The sequence below is a fragment of the Chionomys nivalis genome, chromosome 6 (genome assembly GCF_950005125.1).
Source record: "Chionomys nivalis chromosome 6, mChiNiv1.1, whole genome shotgun sequence".
Classification (NCBI taxonomy): Eukaryota; Metazoa; Chordata; class Mammalia; order Rodentia; family Cricetidae; genus Chionomys; species Chionomys nivalis.
Genome location: NC_080091.1, coordinates 37,984,914 through 38,005,506, shown reverse-complemented (window position 1 = coordinate 38,005,506; position 20,593 = coordinate 37,984,914). Strand labels below are relative to the sequence as shown.

At 46.2% G+C, this 20,593-nt stretch overlaps 1 protein-coding gene across 1 annotated transcript in view; it reads right to left on the bottom strand.

Annotated features, from left to right (window-relative positions):
- The window catches only part of Rnf185 (ring finger protein 185), a 38,589-nt gene extending 29,188 nt beyond the window's left edge, over window positions 1-9,401 (bottom strand). The window contains exon 1 of the mRNA XM_057772762.1: window positions 9,274-9,401. The gene's annotated coding sequence lies outside the window, so the exon portion shown is untranslated. The remainder of the gene's footprint in view (window positions 1-9,273) is intronic.
- Window positions 9,402-20,593: the final 11,192 nt, after the last annotated feature.

The following is a 20,593-nucleotide window of genomic DNA, read 5'->3' as shown; positions in this document are numbered from 1 at the left end:
TAAACTTGAGGTCTTCCTCACTCCATTTCCCCAGTAGCTAGGATCACAGGTCTGTGTTACCAGAGTTAGCTCATTTTCAATTTTTATTTAGTTTTCATTTTTTTAAAAATATTTTATTTTATATGTTGTTGTTTTGTCTGTATGTGTGTCTGTGCACCATGAAGAGGCAGTGTCCAAAGAGACCACAAGAGGGAGCTAGATCCCTCTGGACCTGAAGTTACAGATGGTTGTTAGCCAGCGTGTGAGTGCTGGGAATTGAACTCAGGTCCACTGGAAAAGCAGCTAGTGTTCCAGCCCCTTAATTATGTATTGCTAATACCTTCAGATGCTCAAAAAGAAAAGACTCTCCCAGCCCTGGAGCTCAATCACCCTGTTGTCTGATCTGGAGACCAACGGTACTAGATCATGTCTTTAGGGTAAACCTTAGCAGTAGAACTAGAGTCAAAGGATGTGTGTGTCATTTTAACAAACACCCTCCAGAAATAATGTACTAGTCTGTATTCCTGATGAATATGCAACAGTGCTTTTATTCTCCAAGTCCTTGACAATATTAAGGCTTTGGATTTCAAAAGAGAATGCATACTTTCAAATGGAAAGTAGAGTACTTTTTAGTTTAGAAAGATTTAAAGTGAAATTCACTGTTTCCTTCACTAATTAGTTATCAGGACCCATACTGGTCCATGTACTATGGTAGACACAAGAAACACATCAATTTTCCAAGTACAAGTCAAAGTTGATAGGGGAATCCAGGAACAGCCTTTTCATATTTTTTTCCAATATTATCAATTCAAATGGTGTTTCTCTTGGTGAGGCTCTGTTTCAAAATAAAAAGTGAGCTAGGCAGTGGTGATGCATGTCTTTAATCTCAGCACTCAAGAGGCAGGTGAATCTTTGTGGGTTTGAGGCCAGCTTGATCTACAGAGTGAGTTCTAGGACAGCCAGGGCTACACACAGAAACCTTGTCTTGAAAAACAAAGAAGCAAACAAACAAAAAAGGTGGAAAAAGGGGCTGGAGAGATGGCTCAGTGGCTAAGAGCACTGGATGCTCTTCCAGAGAACTTGGGTCTAGATACCAGTACCCACACAGCAGCTAACAGCCATCTGTAACTCCATTTCCAGGGGATCCAACACCCTCTTCCCACCTCCTTTAGTCCCAGTCTGGTCTCCAGAGAGAGTTCCAGGATGGTAAGGGCTACACAGAGAAACTGTGTCTCAAAAGACGAGGGGGGGAGGAGGAGAGAGAACCTCAATTTAAAAGACATCCCTAACCAGATTGGCCTGTAGTCAAGTTTGTGGGACATTTCTTGATAATGATTGGTGTGGGGTGACCCACCTACTGGGGGTAGTGCTACTCCTGGGCAGGTGGTCCTGGATGGTGTAAGAAAGCAGGCTGGACAAGCTTGTAAGCAGTATACCACCATGGCCCCTACTTCAGTTCCTAACTCCTGGTTCCTGCCCTGCTTGAGCTCCTGCCTTGCTTCCTCCAGTGATGGAGTGACTGAGAGTTGAAAGCTAAAACAAACCCTTCCCTCCCCAAATTGCTTTTGATTGTGGTTCTTTATCACAGAAACAGAAACCCTAAATAATCCGATACCCATACATTTTTGTTAAAGATTTATTTCATGAGTGTTTTGTCTGCACATATGTCCCAGTGTAGGAGGTCCTTTTGTCTTTGTGTTGCTTTCATTGGTTAATAAAGAAACTGCTTTGGGCCTGTTGATAGGGCAGAACTTAAGTAGGCAGGGAAAACTAAAGGGCATGCTGGGAGAAAGGAGGCAGAGTCAGAGAGAGATGCCATGGATCCTCTGCCTGAGATGGAAGTAGGTTAGAATCTTGCTGGTAAGCCACTGCCACGTGGCAATATACAAAGATTAATAAAAATGGGTTAAATCAAAATGTGAGTTAGCCAATAAGAGGCTAGAGCTAATGAGACAAGCAATGATTTAATTAATACAATTTATGTGTAGTTATTTCAGGGCTAAGCTAGCCAGGTGGCCGGGATGAACAAGCAGCCCTCTCTTTACAACAACTGCTCTTGCCTGAACTGCTAAACTGGACAGGCAATAGCTGCAGAAAAATGACCACTGAACTTGCCTAAAGGTGAAATGATCCTTCGAGGTTTCTACTTCATGAAAGAGTCTGCCAGATATTCTGCAGGACACAGAAGAAAGTGACTGACAAACTGCCAATATAGGTGGAACTGTCTTTAAAATTTCCTGCTTCATGGAAAAGTCTGCTGGATACTATGAGCCTGTAGGCTGAAGATGGATGCCCCAACAGTACAGAAGAACTTTGGGTGACTGTCCAGGCAGCGAGATGTCTCTGTCAATTCTAGAGTTTTGGAAGTTGCTTACAATGCACTTCCTGTTTATTTAGGTAATATTATATCCTTCTGGAGTCTTTGATGGAGTTGAAGAATTTATAGTTACAGTTTTCCTTAGTTATGATAAAAGATAAAGTAGATATAAATATTATAACTAATTCTTGCTTGATAACTGTTTTGTTATATGTAATTTTACTATGTTAAAGTAAAAGCCTTTCTATTTTGTTTAAATAGAAAGGGGGAAATGGTGTAGTAGGTCCTTCTGTCTTTGTGCTACTTTCATTGGTTAATAAAGAAACTGCTTTGGGCCTGTTGTAGGTGGGGAAGACAGAACTGAATGCTGGGAGAGTCAGAGAGATGCCATGGATCCACCACAGATAGATGCTGAGAATTTTACATGGTAAGCCACTGCCACATGGCGACATACAGATTAATGGAAACGGGTTAAATTAAGATGTAAAAATTAGTCAATAAGAAATTAGAGCTAATGGGCCAAGCACTGATTTAATTAATACAGTTTCTGTGTGGTTATTTCAGAGCTAAGCTAGCAGGGCAGCTGGGACGAACAAGCAGGCCTTTCCTCCTACAATGTCCTTGTACCACAAGTATGTCTGGGGTCCAAGGAGGTCAAAAGAGGGTGTTGGATCCCCTAGGACTAGAGTTGTGATCCCATGTAAGTTCTGCGAATCAAACCCAGTCCTCTGCAAGATCAAGTGCTTTTCTTAAATGCCAAGCCATCTCTCCAGGACCCAAAACATTTTTTTTTAATTGAAAGGAAAAAAAAAATGGCTGGAGAATAATTCAATGGTAGAAAGCTTGCACAGCATGAGAGAGAGAGGTCTTGTGTTCAATCCCTAGTATTGTAAAAATAAATAAATAAATACAATTTCATTAAAATCATGCCACAGAGCTTTGATGGCTCTGTGCGAATTTCAGTTCCCACCTATTCTGTAGCTTTACACAAATTATCTCCTCTCTGTGCGTGTCACAGAGAAAACTGTACAGGACTCCGTCCAGGTAAGGACTCTGAGTTCAGGGAACAGTACTGTTTACACTCCCCACAGAGCAATGAAAGCAGCAAGTGGTTACCTTGTCAAATGAGTCACAATTTCCCTTTCTCAAAGAATACTGTTCCTTGAAGGCAGACTGGGTAACTGTCCATGCCTTGACAGAAATCCAGTATGGGGCAGTTTGATCCAAAGAAATAAGATTTCTACCTGAAGTGTTGAAGTCAGGGGCATTTGCACTTCTTACCATAACTTTCACTAACTCCACACTAAAATTGTCTGTGTGAGTTATTTCATTTAATCTTTACAGTCTGCCTTGAGGCGAACACTACTACAACACTGTTAGTATTCCTGGGATGTTAAATTAGACCCAGAATAGTTTAGGTCATTTGGTTGGTCACAGAGCCAGTCAGCAGCAAAGCTTCCCAACCACAAGTCACGCATGTAGCAGATGGTACCTCAGTGACTTGTGCTTGGGTGTTTCCTCATGTCTGTCCCAGCTTCCAGATGCATTACTCAGCACAGGTTTGGCACCTAAGGAGCACCTCATAAATGTGGATGGTGTGTCAAAGCTGATGCCCAAGAGCACACAACCAGCACAACTCAACACTAGTCAACATACTCCATTCAAGTTTTGGAGAGTCAGTGCCTACAGGAGCAGTGGTTGTTTAGAGACCTAGAACTGTATTACAGAGCTGACTCACTCCTCGTTTTTCAACTGTTGCTCCAAACTTTTTTGGAAGGAGCGGGAGGTACTAGGGATGGAAGCCAGGGCCTTGCAAAAGTAGGCAAGTACTCCCACTAGCCACACTCCCAGTCTTGGTACAGACTTGGAAATAGAAAGGGGTGAGTACAGGGGACAGACCACAGGGATTTCATGGATACAACCAGAAAACAGTCTAGGTTATCTGGGTTGCCTTTCGTGACTGGGATGTGTGTGTACGTGCGCGTGTGTGCATCTATACTGTAGACTGACTAGGCAGTTTGCTGTGCACTCTTATAAGACCCAACTGCTAGTTCAACAGCAAACCTGACAGGGAGAGGACATCAAATAAGGTACGTAAATGAGTAGGAATTTGGCAATTTTAACTCGAATCAATATAGGTGGGCAATGCTGCACTAGAAAAAAAGCTCTCCAGATTGGAAAAGATCCCAGTTAAGGACTGTCACTTTCTAGTAAAACATGATTTTTAAAAAAAAGTATTTAGAGCCAGAGGACATGGAACGAGGCTTATCTTTGCCTCTCACTCGCCAGTATCCCTCATCTGTAAACAGTGATAACTGCTCCTGCTTTCTTTTTTGTTACAAGAAGAGTTCATAAAATAAGGAGTGTTTGCTTCTACTGTCATGCAAGTCAGTAGAACATCATTAATTCAGGTTTTCCCTGGGGTTGAGCTAAAGGCCTCTAAAATACTCCAAACTATTAAAGGAGAATAAATAGGGGTGACACTAAGGAGAAAACTTTCTAAGAGTTTAATACCAAACAGCAAATACCTGACGAAATAATGATCTCTTTTCGCTTTCTAATAGTTCTCGAAGAGGATCTGTGATCATAAACAATAAAGCAGGGATGAGGAACAGATCAGTTGGTAAAGAGCTTGCTTTGTGAGTATGAGGACACTCAGGTTAAATCCCCAGAACCCCACACTCATCTGACACACACACAAACAAGCTGGGCATGAAGCCATACGGAGGAAAGGAAGACAAATCCCAGGGAACACTGGCTCCCCAGCTTTGCCTACTTAGTAAATCACAGGTAAGTGAGACCCTGTCTCAAAGAAAACAAAAGTAGATGGCACATAAGGATGGTGCCTGAAGAGGATGGTGCCTGAAGTTGCCTTCTGGCCTACAAGTGCACATGCACACAAGGCACCTGTGCACACAGGCATACAGACACAGACACACACACACACACACACACACACACACACACACACACACACACACCATAAAGCCAGGTATCACTCGGAAAGTCTGTAACATCAGCTTTTATAAATCAGGCTTGCACACTAACGCTTCCTCTAGCAGCTGTGCTTACTGCCATTTAGAAAACGCCAACTAGGCTCAAAGATGAAAAATAAGCCTGACAAGATCTGTTCCCTGGCCCCAAGGAGTCTAGGGCCAAGTCGGAATTTAACTTTTATGTAACAGTAACAAATTTCCGCACACTGCACCATATCTTGGATCCACTATCTTGGATCCCCTTTCATATTCAAAGAGCTGTCTTTCTTTACAAACCCACCATGCCCACATCACCAGGTACTTCTGAGGAACAGCTGGTAGAGTGGGAACTAGTTTGTCAGGTGTTACAAAGACCACCCAGGGGTCAACCTGGCAACTAGTCCTAGAACAGAACAGCCAGCTTGGATCAGTAACCACAGAAATGCAGCTTCAGTACGTCCCACGGTCACCTGGAGGTCAAGGGCTCCACATTCAACTGTGTGTACACAAACAAAATGTCTAATCCAGCTGATGTGAAACAGCAAAAGCAGGCTCCACTTGGAAAGCGAAAAGTTCTGGAGAGAAACAGCAATGATGCTTCTACAGTATCAATTTTCTTAAAGATGGCTAGCATGGTCATTTTATTCTATGTATTTTAGTAGATAACAAAACAAAACAAACTGGGTAGCCGGATGGTGTTAACATTAAGATGTTAACAGGCTACCTGCTAATGGTTGGACCAGTAGTCCCAGGTACTTGGGAGACTGAAGCAGAAGGACCAACTGAGGTCAGGAGCTTGAGACTGGCCTAGGCAATCCAGTAAGAGCCAATCTCAAATGATGATAACTGGAAAAAAGTGGAATACAAGAACTATGTATAGCAACTGATTCAACTATAAAAATGTACTCAGTGGTGAGCCAGGGAGATGGCTAAATGATAAAAGCCTTTGCTATGTAAACATGTTTGACTCCCCAGAAATCATGGAAGACCAGACACTGTAATGAAAGTGTCCATAATCCTAGCGCCCTTATAAAGCAAAGTCAGGAGAATTTCTGAAAATTTATGGGTCACCTAGCCTGACAGTGGAAAACAAAAGAAACTCTGCCTCAAACAAGGTGTTTGAGGAGAGGACTGACACTTGAGATGGTCCTCTGATGTCCACATGCACACTTGGCATGCACACTGACCCTCCCTCTTCCTCTCTGCCTGCCCCCACACCCACACACACCTGCGCTGTACCCTGTGACAAGAAACAAGGAACTGAGACCAAAGGTTCTCTTTAGATGATACACGGATGAGAAGGCAGGTAAGAGGGATACTTTTCTAAATTTCCCAAAGTAAGTAACAATTTAAACGACGGGGGTGTTTGTTTTAATATTCATGATGGTGTGGTTAGGGCCAAAGACTGTGGAGTCAGAATCAGCATGGTGAGCCAGCAGTTCTGGAACCCTAAGCCTACATTCACCCTGAGTACTCCACAATATAATTGCACCCCTGTCCTCTCTGCCTGTGACAGACACAGGATCTCCACATGCTCTTACCACATTTTGGATGATGCTGTGCTTTCTGGGCACAAATAGTATCCCTTGCACAGGAACATGGTTGCTTAGATCAGCAATGATTGGGGTTGTGCCAAGTTTTGCATAATCAGCAGTCTAAAATGGACAACTTACTCTGTGCTTTAGAATGTCCAAATCGCCGGGCAGTGGTGGCATACACATTTAATCCTAGCACTAGGAGGGAGAGGCAGGTGGATCTCTGTGAGTTCAAGGCCAGCCTGGTCTACAAAGTGAATTTCAGGTCAGCCAGGACTGTTAAACAGAGAAAACCTGACTGAAAAAAAATAACAACAACAAAAGATTAAAATAAAAGCTTATAGAATGTCTAAATTCAACTTCCTTCAGATAAGTTCTCATTGTGCCATTAAGCTCACAGGGCTTACAGAGTTACTCCCAGGGCTGTCAGAGATTAATTAAACACTCTGAATATTTATAACCAAAATTATACATGGATTATATGTAACCTTGGCACTAAGGGCTGGGAAAAGACACAGGCAGATCCTGGGAGCTTGCCAGCCAGCCAGCTTAGCTCTAGGTTTAAACCAGAGAGTCTGTGCAAAATAAAAAAGTAAGTGATAAGTAAGTAAATAAATAAATCAGAAAGCAAAGAAGTACCTGCACACACACACACATATACAGCTCCAAGCACAAGGGATTTAAAGCCATACAAGTATAATGACACATCTCAGCACCTGGGACAAGAGGGCCACCAAAATTTGAGATCAGCCTGAGCAGGAGAGGGGGAAAGATTAAGGCTCAGTTTATAAGCTAGGGAGAAGACTGACCCAAACACCTGCAACCAGTCCTCCTTTCTGTGATCCATAGTTCACTGGCAAGTAGAGCCTTGGAGGGAACACAAGCAATCCTAGCATTTGGAGGCTGAGGTAGCAAGACTCTGAGTCTGAAGTCAGCCTGGGCGACATAATACTCCGGAAGAGAGAGAGAGAGAGAGAGAGAGAGAGAGAGAGAGAGAGAGAGAGAGAGAGAGAGAAAGAGAGAGAGAGAGAGAGGAGAGTTAGTTCACAGTGTTCAGAGGCTTTCTAAATTGTTCTTAGAAAACAAAGTACTAATGTCAGATATAGCCTAGCACTGGGGAGGCTGAGGCACAAGCCCGGGCTATAGTGAGGCCCCGACTAATAAAATGAATTAAAAAATCAAAATCAAAACAAAAATATTACTAACCAATGGAATGGATCACTGTTTCTCAATACAACAAACACTTCCGATACCTCCATCAGATACTGGGTCGTTCCAAAGTCCTTGAAAAGAAGGATGGTGAATTCGAAGACTCAGAAAAGATTACATAAGGCAAGTGTGTGCTGGTCTGATTACAGGAGATGTAGGCTAGAAGGAGGGCTCAAGAGAAGAAAGGGAGACAAAGAAATTTCAAATTCAACTGGCATAATACTAAGTAATGAGGAATCCCAGCACTGAGACTGAGGCAGGAGGATCAGGAGTTCAAGACCAACCTAAACTACAAAAGGAGTTTGAAGACAGCATGAGATCCTATCTCAAATGACAAAGGAAATGTCACATACACTCTGAGGGCAAGTTAGAATAAGAGACTTCCAAGTTGGAAAGGCCCTCCCTCTAAAACCTGTATATCTTCTTCCACAACGAGACAGCCAGTCAATAGTCACTTCTGAAGATTTTTCCGTTAAATTCTTAATAGCAAGCACACATTTGCCTTCCCGTAAAACCCACCTATTAATCCTCGTTGTACGTCTTTCAGCCCCAAAGTTTAGGTGGGAGTCCTCGTCGCCATAACCTACGTGCGCCACGCCCCCGGCCAGTTACTCTCCTCCGGTGGGCTCTCCTAAGCTAGACGGCTGTTTCAAAGAGACGGACGGGCCCCGGCTGCCTCCCAGCGAACCCCGCATCCACAGCGGGAGAGCGCCCCACATGACCAGGCTTCAAACAGCGGTGGGCACAGGAGTCCCGAGGAGAACGTTCAAAAGAAGGTTTCCTAGGTTCCAAACCCAGATTCGAAACAAGCTGTCGGGGGAGGCCGGCCGGAGCTGGGGAGCGGCACCCCAGCGGACCTCAGGGCGGGCGGGTTTTACAAGTGTGGGAGGCGGCGACCTCGGATCCAGGTCTCCCACGCTTCCCCCCACATCTGTCCACCACCCTCCGCAGCTCCCCACCCGGCCGAAGCTCGGGAGACGGCCCCGCACCCGAGGGAGACAGGGAGTCCGGGTGAGCCCGTCTGGAAGGGGAGCTGCTGCGCGCCCTTCCCTTTTCCGGGGCCTCAGTTTGCCCAATCTGTACCCAAGGACGCCTGCCTGACCTTCTTCTGGGACCCGGAGAGAGTCAGACAGGCTGTCTCCGGGCCCCGGGTTCCAGGTCCCTCAGTCCCCGGGCCCCGGGTTCCAGGTCCCTCAGTCCCCGAGCCCCGGAAGGGGTCCCGCGCCTCCCGGGTCCGCCGCCCCTGCTCGTCACGTACCTGCCGCGGTCCCACGGTGGACAAGCCAGTCTTAGAGACTCGTCAGTCAGAAGGATTGAACCTCCGGCCCCTCCCACCCGGACTTCAGTCACCTGACGCGGAGCCGCCTCTGTCAGCGCGACTTCCGGTTACGGCCGGAAAAGGCTGGTGTGTGCAGCGCCGAGCTCCGGCCAGGTGCGGGGCTCCTAAGTTCCGCCCAGGGGCCGGAAGCGGAGGACGTCCGGCCTTTGGGTAGTGTTTCCTCGACCGTGGGGAAGAGAAGGGAGTTCGGTGGGTGGAGTGCTTGCTTCGCCTTCTTGAGGACATGGGTTCGAGTCCCAACAGCGTGTAAAACGTGTCTGTGCCCGGCAGTAATCTCAGCATTCACTCGAGTGGTGGATCAGAATTCCAGTGTCGTTTTCGAAGCAAACTTGGGATGCAAACTGCGTTGCTAAACAAACAGTAGCAAAAAAGTATGGGGGGGGGGGAAGGTCCACCTTGATGAAAAAGTCAGTTCTAGAGATACCACGCCTTGTACTAGACTGTAAGGATGATAGTGACGGATGGGAATGTGTAAATGACCCTGGCGCTACCTTTGAGGCTCTACTAACCAGATCCGTGAAATTTCAGTATCAAGATGGCTCAGTGGGTAAGGATACTTGCTGCCAAGCCTGTCAACCCTAGTTCAATCCCAGGGACTCACAGTTGTCCTCTGACCTTCTCTTGTATACAGACACAATTCATGTTAACTTTTTATTTTAAGAGTATAATTAATTAGATGAACTGGTGACCCATGAGGGATTGTGGCAAGTACATTTACTATCTATAAAAATAAGTGAATAGAAAAATCAATGTCTTAACTTTCAGCTGTTATTCCAGTGCGGCAGTGTTCTGTGCGGATGAGTGACTGCCACGCAGCCCCTCCAAAGCTGTGGTGCCGCACAGGGTGGGCAGAGAGCAGGCACCTCATTCAGGAAACAGGATGGGACCTCCATCCTGGCCTTGGACAAGCTGGAGCAGTACCGTCCAAGAGTGCAAGCTGAGGTGGGGCTGGCACACCGACCTTGAAGTATCCTGCACTGGATGGTTTTCAGCTTCGGCTTGGCGTCCTGAGAGCCCGAACTCCACGTGACGCTGAGACTGCACGTTCCCAGAGTTCCTCCCTTGTCAGTCTCTAGCTGTAGCTCCACCTGTGGAGGACCTGAGGAAACTACCAGAATACTACTCCCGTTTTGTTCTTGGGAAAACTACAGTTCTTTTTTGGGGGGTGGGGGGGGTGGGGGAGTTAGTCTCATTAATAAAAGAATTTAGAAGTGGACTCAGAAAGTGCAGGGGCAGTTTTGTTAGAGTCTGGGAGAAAAGCAGTACAACTGAAAATCCGAGCAGCTGCCAGAAAATGGGGAAAAGTCGTGTCTTTTAGACTAGGCATGGAATAGAATAAGGCAGTTTATCAAGAAGGAGGAAAACTGGCCTGGCAGTTGTGGCACCTGCCTTTAATCCCAGCACTCAGGAGGCAGAGTTCAAGGGCAGCCTGGTCTACAGCACTAGCTCCAAGACAGCCAGGACTACACAGGGAAACCCTGTCTCAACCCCCACTCCAAAGGAAAAAGAAAAAAAGGGAAGAAAGGGGAAAATTGGAGGTGGAGAGATGGCTCAGCTGTTAAGAGCACTGGACCAGAGAACACAAGGTTGATTCCCAGCAGCCACACTGCTCCTAACCTTCCCCAACTCCAGTTTCAGGGGCTCTGGGGCTCTCTTCTGGTGTCTCTAGATGCTCCATGAACTTGGTGCCTAGATATGCTTACGGGCAAAATACCCATATAATAAAATTTTTAAAAAAAATTAAGAGAGAAAAACCGGTCTGGAGAGATGGTTCAGAGGTTAGGAGAGATGGTTCCGAGATTAAGAACACAGGCTGCTCTTCCAGAAGTCCTGAGTTTAGTTCCCCACAACCACATGGTACAGCTCACAACCTTCTATAATGGTATCTGATGCCTTCTTCTGGCATGCAGGTATACATGCCGATAGAGCAGTCATACCTAAAAAAAAATATAAATAAATAAAATTTAAAAAAAAGAATAAGAAAGGAAGGAAGGAAGAAACCACCCCTAAGAATGAGCTGAGCAGAGAACCTAAGCATCTGGAGTGCAGGGCTCTTACAAACCACTCCCCTTGCTTGTCTCTCAAGGGCTTTGTTTCCTTCAGGCTCTGTTCATGACGCCACAGGAAGGAAGGGCTTTGGGCCTTCGTCTACACACAGGCTTCCTTCCCAGGTTAGTCTTGACGTTGCTTTTGTTGTTCTTTCTCTCCTGTCACATTATTGTGGGAGCCCTTAATCTCAGGGCAGTGTAACATGCTGAGTCCAGACAGGATCTGAGAACGCCTGCTTGTCCCCTGAATAGCTGTGCTGGACAGAGGCCCCAGGGCACAGGGGACTGGCTTGCTAGAGATGCTCAAACTCCTCTGAAGTCTTCTGGGTACCTCTGGTCATCCTAATCACTGAAGTACTCCAGGCAGCGAGAGTACCGAAGCCGCTCCCCCCCCCCAGCTTCTTGGGGCTGTGCTGAGATGCTTACACTCTGTTGATAGTCCAGCTGCTAGGGCCTGGCTCCTGGCCTCCACCTACCGAGTAACGCATGTTTTAGTGCATTTGTCTTGAAGTACGTGGCCCATTTGCTCCCAGTATGAGGCCAGCAGTGCCTGGCCCTCAGATTTCCTGTCTCACAGCATACCAAGGAGGCGACCTTTTGTTATTCTAGAATCTGACTCTGAGCCTGTTCCCGATCAGCGTTTTATGACATGAAGTCATGACATGAGCAGAAATCTGCAGCTCAGGCTTCTGCACTTCTGTCAAGCTAGTGTCCTGGACCATTCTTGCAGCCGCCAGCTCCAGCTTCACTTCTGTATGGTGGCTTATTTTCTCCTCCCTCTGCCCATTTGGCCTGGAGGTCTCCTTCCTTGTCAGCTCAGGCTCATGGAGGGGATGCTGTCTTCTCAGCTGCACAGGGAGCTGTCTCATCCTGGCTGCCATCAGAGCACTACCATAGTGTAGACAGCTTCTCAATGAAACACCTTGTGTCTCAACAGTCAAAACAGCAGGGAGAGTGGGTCTCTCCCTGCACTGGCTGACTTATTGGGGATTTCCCCCATGCCTCTTTTGCATGTTGTCATTTGTCCAGATTCTTAGCACATGTGAACAATGGTGGCCATTGTTTTGTGCAGAGACAAGTCTGTTCTCACCCCCACATACACTCCTGACTATGCCATGGCAAAGGTCTGCTTCAATCCATTGCTGGCAGCTAAGGCAGTTTGTTCTTCCTATTTCTCTCTTTCTCTCAAAATTTATCTTATCCCAAGCAGTGGTGGTGCACACCTTTAATCCTAGCACTTGGGAGGCAGAGGCAAACAGGTCTCTTAGTTCCAGGCCATCATGGTCACAGATTGAGTTCTGGGATAGCCAGGACAGCACAGTGAAACCCTGTTGAAAAACAAAGGAAGACAACAACAAAATTTATCTTATTTTATGGGTATGGGTGTTTGCCTGCATGTTTATCTGTGCATCACTTACATGCAGTTCCCATGGAGACCAGAAGAGGGCATCCGATTCCCTGGAACTAGAGTTACAGGGGCTGTGAGCTGTAGAGTAGGTGCTGGGAGTCCAACCCAAGCTTTCAGGGAGAGCTGACAGTGCTCTTACCCACTGAGCTGTCTCTCCAGAACCCTTTTCTTTTCTATCACGATCCCCTGCTTCAGGATGGTCCCTTCTCTCTCCGGCGCTGTGGTTGGCACATTGGTTACATCTTCTTTTCCTCCTAGCAGGACAGTAAATCTCCTAATTTTTGTTTCAGAGGTTCCAGTCTGTTCAGAGGCAGGGAGGGTGTGGTGGAACAGAACAGCTTACTTTACAGTGGCCAGGGACCAGCAAGAGAATCCATAAATTTTTAGTCAAACAGAGAAGCAAATAAAGGGGCCAAGGAAATGCCTCATCAATAGTGACTTCAGCCTTCGGCAGCCATGTAAAAAGCCAGGGATAGTGGCTCTTGCTTGTAATACCAGTGCTAAGGAAGCAAAGAAAGACTGATCCCTGGAGTTTTCCGACTAGCTGGTGTGCTCTCACTGAGAATAAGAGCTGGTGAGATGGTGCAACCAGCAAAAGCACTTGCTAAACAACCTGAAGAACTGAATTTGATGTCCGAAACTCATGGTGGAAGGAGAGAACTGCTAAAAGTCATCTTGATTCCCCTAATTAAAAATAAAAAGGTGGAGAGATGGCTCAGAGGTTAAGATCATGGACTGCTCTTCCAGAGGTCCTGAGTTCAATTCCCAGCAACCACATGGTGACTCACAACCATCTGTAATGAGATCTGGTGCCCTCTTCTGGCCTGCAGGCATACATGCAGGCAGAATACTCTATGCATAATAAATAAATCTTAAAAAAAAATAATAAGGTGAATGTCTTCTGAAGAAACCTGAGGTTGACCTCTGGTTACATGAACACATGTTCTAGTGTACACGCCACCACACCCACATGAACACACACTCATATACATACAAACACACACACAAACACAGACGGGAGTAAACTATGGTGGCTATAATCTGAGGACATGGGAAACTGAGACAAGAGAAGTGAGTCCAAGGCCAGCGGGGCTACAGCAAGACATACTGCCTCAAATATATACACAGACGATGCAGAGATAGCCCAGTGGTTAAGGGCACTGACTGTTCTTCCAGAGGACCTGGGTTCAAATCCCAGCACCCACATAGCAGCTCACTGCCATGTATAACTCCAGCTCCAGGAGATCTGACTCCCTCTTCTGGCCTCCCTGGACACCAAGCTTGCACATGGTGCGCAGACATACAGACAAAGTACTCATGCACACAAAAGTAACTAAAGCACACATGAGAAAAAAGAAAAGAATAAACGGGGAAAGGAAGACTTTCAGCCTCTCCTTTGAGTGGAATGCCGAGCAGGAAATATGATGGAGTCAGGAACTAAACAGGATGCTTACGCAGACGCGTCTCTCACCATTAGTCATCACAATGCAGAACCAGTATGTTATAACGTCTTGGCCAAGCAGAACAAATTATATCAAGGTAATCAATGTCAACATCTTCTCAATCGGTCAAGTAGATATCACATGGCTCCCAAGAAGATACACATCACTTCCACGTAGCTGGGCTGCCAATAAGTGACAGAGCTCTTATGTAGCAATCCTGAAGGCCTGGGTCTCAATGCCACCATTGCCACCACCTCTTAAAAAAGAAGAGCTGGGTGATGGTGGCACATGCCTTTAATCCCACCACGTGGGAAGCAGAGGCAGGCGGATCTCTGTAAGTTCAATGACAGCCTGGTCTACAAAGGGAGTTCCAGGACAACTAGGGTTGTTACACAGCGAAACCCTGTCTTGAAAAATCCAAAGGGGGGTGGGGTGGGGAAAGAGTGCACAGCCAAATCTCAGGAGAAAACATGGGATCAACTACAAAATATCTGAGTTCTGCAAAACTGAGGACTAAAGGAGACTAAAGGAACACGACAACCAAGTGTGCATGGCTCTAAATTGTGTCCTGGGCTGAGGATTGCAGTAGAACAGCCTCAATGAACAGTATCGGGACAAATACCAGCATCTCTACATGGACGGTAGAGTTAGTACATAGTGTTCAAATGGCACACATAAAGAGTGTAGACTTATGTGGCACCCCAGTAGTTTTCCCGACAGCATCTCCGATTCATCCAATAAGTGCCTGTTAAAGGGATTGTCAGTGACTGGGCCTGAGTAGAGAGTGGGTGCGATGGAGGAAAGAGAATCATAGATGAGGACCCTACACTGCAAATGAAATGACATGGACTTGAAAACAGGCTCAAGTACAGGATTTCACAGAATAGCTACACCCTTTTCCGTTAGGGGAGAAAATTCACCAACAATCACATTCAGATGTAGACTCAGCATGCTCCAGTGCCTGGCAGGGGACAGTCTACCAGGACAGTGGTGGCGTGGATATCCTGGTGATACCCAATCACTTCCTGATTGGATCTTGTGAAAGATCCTGATTGGAAGAGAGTGAAACGGGCACCCAGCCCACAGCATAGCTGACGCCATGATGGAAGTGCCATTCTGGCTGCCTAGCATGTAGGCAGCACTACCTGCCAAAACCAGAACAAAGTCCTGATCCAGCCGTTCTCAACCTGTGGATCGTGACCCCTAAGATCATCAGAAAACACAGATATTTACATTACAATTCACAACAGTAGCAAAATTACAGTTATGAAGTAACAACAAAAATAATTCTATGGTTGGGGGGACCAGAACATGAGGGACTGTATTGAAGGGTCACGGCAGTAGGAAGGTTGAAAACCACTGTCCTAATCCATCAAAGTTTACAGTTCTGGGAAAGTCCTTAAGTGTGGATACCTTGAAACAGGAGTATATGCCTGGCACGGTAGAATTGGTTAAAAGCCTTTGATCAGGAAAGTCCAAGGTCCTCTGGAAACACCTCTACTATTAATGTTTTGCTAACTGGATATGTAGTTAAATTGTTCTCTTATATATTTATCACATTCGAGTGTGCGTGTGTGTGTGTTCTGTGTATTCAAGCCCAAAGATGAGTACTATAACAGGGCCCCAGACCTTAGTAGGCCCTCAGATCTTAGCACAACTAACTCCATGATGGAAATGCCATCCAGGTTGTAAAACCCAGCAAGCAAACATCACCACCTGCCAAAAATGAAAGCAAAGTCCTAATCCATCAAAGTTCATAGTTCTGGGAAAGTCTTTAAATGTACTAACCTTGCCTTTTGGCTTCGGTAATTCTGCTTCTGGCTAACTGTTCTTGTTAATTGAAGTATGTCAACCCAGAACATGGTTTTTGTGCATAAAAGATCACCCCGAGAAAGGCTTGGGGCTACACTAGGATCCTAACCACCCATCAGCTACTAAAGACTTTCTATTGGCTTAAACCCATGTCTGATCAGTCTTCTCTGGTGGATACACCATAACATTTCTCACTGAGATTTCCAGAGATCAGACCTTGAGACACTGGGGGTCTCAGGGTCCCTTGGAAGGAGGAAGACTATGGTGGTCAGGGGACTCTTAGGGGGTGTGCAATCTGAGATGTTCCAGGTACCCAGGACTCCCTTTGATCAATCTCTGCCTAATGCTTCAGAGGGGTCTGACACCTCCACCCCACAAGGAAACTAATTAGAAAGTCACCTGGCCTGTCACTTCTGGATATTAAGTCTGGTTAAGGCTCCTCCTGTTTGGACACACAAGAGAGGTTGTGCAGCTGCTGATCCAGGATCCATGCGAGACGTCACTAGATCCCTCTGCCATTCAGATATATGAATGTGTGGTGCCCATCCCTGGTCCTTTTTACTGTGTATGTGTCTATGTCTGTGTGTCTTTCTATGTGTTTCTGTCAGTTTTGTTTCCTTGTATTGACCGGTGGCTTTCTCTGGTGTAAGACTACCCCACCCTGACCTTGCTCCGTTTTAAGACCTGTGCTCCCTCCTGTTGGAGACCTGAATCCTTTGGGCTCTGCCAAGTCACCCAGAGAGACCCCCAAATCTTCACCTGTCCCACCGCAGGAGCAGGAACACTTGCTTGTTTTTTTTGTTTTGTTTTGTTTTGTTTTGTTTTTTGGATTTTTTTGAGACAGGGTTTCTCTGTGTAGCTTTGACTATCCAGGAACTCGCTCTGTAGACCAGGCTGGCCTCGAGCTCCCAGAGATCCTCCTGCCTCGGCCTCCTGAGTGCTGGGATTTAATGGTGTGCGCCACCACACTTGCTTGATTTCTGCTCATGGCCAGGGTTGGTTCCTGTGGAAGGAAAGGAGGAGCTGGGCCACTTATCCAGGTCCCCTGCCATCTAAGCCGAGTGTATACAGGGAGGGAGAAATAGTCCCCTAGGTGAGCATTCTCTCTGCCCTGTGCCTGCTCTAAGCAACCCCAGGGAAGAAGAAGTTCTCCTGAGCTAAACCCAAAGGAAAAGAGAAAGTTGCCTCCTTTCTCTTTCATGACTTACGCCTTCTAATTAATCAGTAATCTGTATAATTGGAAAACTCAAAAACCCACCATTCTCTGAATATCCCCCCTCCCCCTGTAGAAGAACTGCCCTAGGGCTGGGAGGGGAATTGTTGCCGAGCTACACAGCCTGTACAGAACAGGTTTTCCCTCTGTCCAACACTGACCAAGGAGACTTTAAACGTTTCACTAGGTCCTTTTAAGAAAGCTTAGAGACAACTGCTAAAAAGATGTCCTTTGTTACCAGTTGGCCCCAAATATTAAAAATAAAGTTATGAAAGTTAGAACTGTGAAGATAAAGTAGGTCCCAGTTGCTGGAGGTGGATCAGAGGGTGTTGGACAACAAGGAACTGATTTCGACAAGACCTATTGCATAAACTGGAAACCACTGTCACCTGCTCTGATAATGAAATGCAGTTAGACTTACAAATTTTACCCAGCAAATTTTGGTGTCTTATCTTCTGTCGGAAGAAACCACCCCAAAGGGCTGGCCCAACACCAAGCTCCTATAATTAATTGTTCAACTAACCAGTTCTGCTACCTTTGTCTAGACAATACCCAATGACTCTGGAAACAAAAGGGGGAAATGCAGTCCATATGGCTTGGCTTAAAGAGACAGGCATCCTAGTACCCTGCCTGGCATCCTGGGACACGCCTCTCCTGCCTCTGAGCCTGGCATCCTGGAACACGCCTCTCCTGCCTCTGAGCCTGGCATCCTGGAACACGCCTCTCCTGCCTCTGAAGAAACCTGGGACCTCTGATTCTCATGAGTCTGATTCTTCCAAACAAACAGGTGTATACTGTCTTTACCTAAAAGATGTATTCTTCAGCCTCCAATTGGCAGAGGTAAGTCAACCCATCTGTCTTAGTTAGGGTTTTATTGCTGCAAAGAGACACCATGACCACAGCAACTCTTTTTTTTTTTTTTAAGATTTATTTATTATGTTTACAACATTCTGCCTCTATGTATGCCCACACACCAGAGGAGGGCACCAGATCTCAGTACAGATGGTTGTGACCCACAATGTGGTTGCTGGGAATTGAACTCAGGACCTCTGGAAGAGCAGCCAGTGCTCTTAACCTCTGAGCCATCTCTCCAGCTCTCCCACAGCAACTCTTGAAAACATTTCGTTGTGGCTATCTTACCGTTTCAGAGATTTAGTCCATTATCTTCATGGTGGGAAGCATGGTTGCATGCAGTCAGACATGGTGCTGGAGAAGGAGCTAAGAATTCTACATCTTGATCTGCAGGAAACAGAAGGAGTCTGTGTCCCCCTGCACAGACTTGGGCTTTTAAATCCTCAAAGCCTGCCCTCACGGGGACACACTTCCTCCAACAAGGCCACACTTCCTAAAAGTGACACTCCCTATGGGCCAATCATTCAAACGCATGAGTCATTGGGGTCCATTCCTATTCAAACCACCACACGATCTTTGCTTTTAAATGGACAGATCACTGGGAGGTTACAGAGAGAGACTTACATGGACCAGGTTGCCCCAAAGACTTGAAAATTAGCCAACCCTGTTTGATAAGACACTCAGTGCTGACCTCCTGTCCTTCCATCAGAGGTGTTCTGGGAAAACAGGCAATAGAAGGGTCCCTGAGGATCTGCTCCGAGAGTTACAGACCTTGAGCTATAGAGTGCGGGCTAAGAAAGCACAGTCTGTAGAAAGCTACCTATCTTGTCTGCCAGCTGAGGGGAGGCAAAATGAGCCGATCTCCGAGTAGGATTGCGGCTATCCTTCAGAGCCCAACTCCAAAGACTAAGGCACAAACAAGTTCAAGAGTTCCCAGGTGCAGCTGGGTTTTGTTGCCTCTGGACACCGGAATTTGTGAAGATGCACGAGCACAAAGTGGGGCCGTGAGCCCCTAATCGTGACTGAGACTAAACAAAAGATATCATGAAAGGGATTTTAACCCAAACTTTGGAGCCATGAAAAGCCCCATGACACACCTGTCCAAACAGGTCTTTCTTTGAACTACTAGTTCTCTAATAATGACTTAGAGATTTTTTTATTAGTTATGAAAGCTTGGCCTTAGCTTAGGCTTGTCCCAAGTAGCATTTAAAACTTAAATTAACCTGTTTATATTAATCTGCATTCTGTCATGTGACTCATTACTTCAGAAATGTACATTCAACTTCCTCTGAGTCTGGCTGGCAAATCTCCTGCCTCAGATTCTGACCCAGAGTTCCTATCTCTGTCGGGAAGTTTCGCCTATCTTCTCCTGCCTAGCTATTGGCCAGTCCACTCTTTATTAAACCAATCAGAAGGTGCCTTAGACAGGCAAGGTTAAACAGAAGCACATCTTTACACGGTGTACCCAAAGGTTATTCCAACACCTGTCCAAACAATTGAAGGTGGCCCACCTATCCCAGAGCAGTGGCCACCACTACTAGTTTAATAAAAGAAAGCAAACAAGTTAACTCTAAGATCGAAGACCTCCCACTGCTTCCTAGGCTCAGAGACCAGCAGTTAGCACCTTTAATCCCAGCACTTGGGAGGCAGAGGCAGGCAGATCTCTGTAAGTTCAAGGCCAACCTGGTCTACAAAGTGAGTTCCAGGACAGCCAGAATTGTTACACAGAGAAACCCTGTCTCAAAAACTAAACCAAACCAAGACAACAGGACATAAAAAAGCAAAAACAAACATGCAAACAAACAAAAGAACTCTAACAAAACTCTCATTAGAGTTCAATAAAGTATAGATAGTCTGCTTTGCTTTGCTTTGCTTCAGCACCCTGCATCCCTTATAGGAGGGATTTACCCCTATGAGATTATATTTGGAAGCCCTCCCCTACTGATTCCCAGGCTTGGAGATCAGCAGCTGGCTGAACTCTCTGTTTCTTTAAGTCGCTACAGGCCCCCCAGTTCTCCACACAGGCTGTTCATTAAACTCTCTGAGGGACCCAGCTGACCTGAGTCCACCACCAGTTGCCTTTGTTTGAATCCAGTGATTCCATCCAGGTCGCGCGGATAGCCAAAGGGGCACTGAAACTAACCTGGAAAGGTGAAAAGGAACCAACAAGGTGATTCTCTCCACTCCTATGGTGACAAATGTGGCTGGCATCACACCATGGATCTACCACACCCAGGTCAAAAAAAGCAACAGATGCCGCCAAATGGACTGTCTCTGGACTGTGGACCTGTTAAAATTAATGCTTCATTGGGCCCAGGACCCTTCCATTCCCTGCCCCTCTGCCTTCTCCAGAGTTGTGCTTTGCCTGTGGGTATGAATACAGGGTCGTATATTCATGTGGAAGTCAACCCCCGCCACCCTAGGCCTGGACTGGAGACTGAGGAAGACAGATACCGAGCGTATT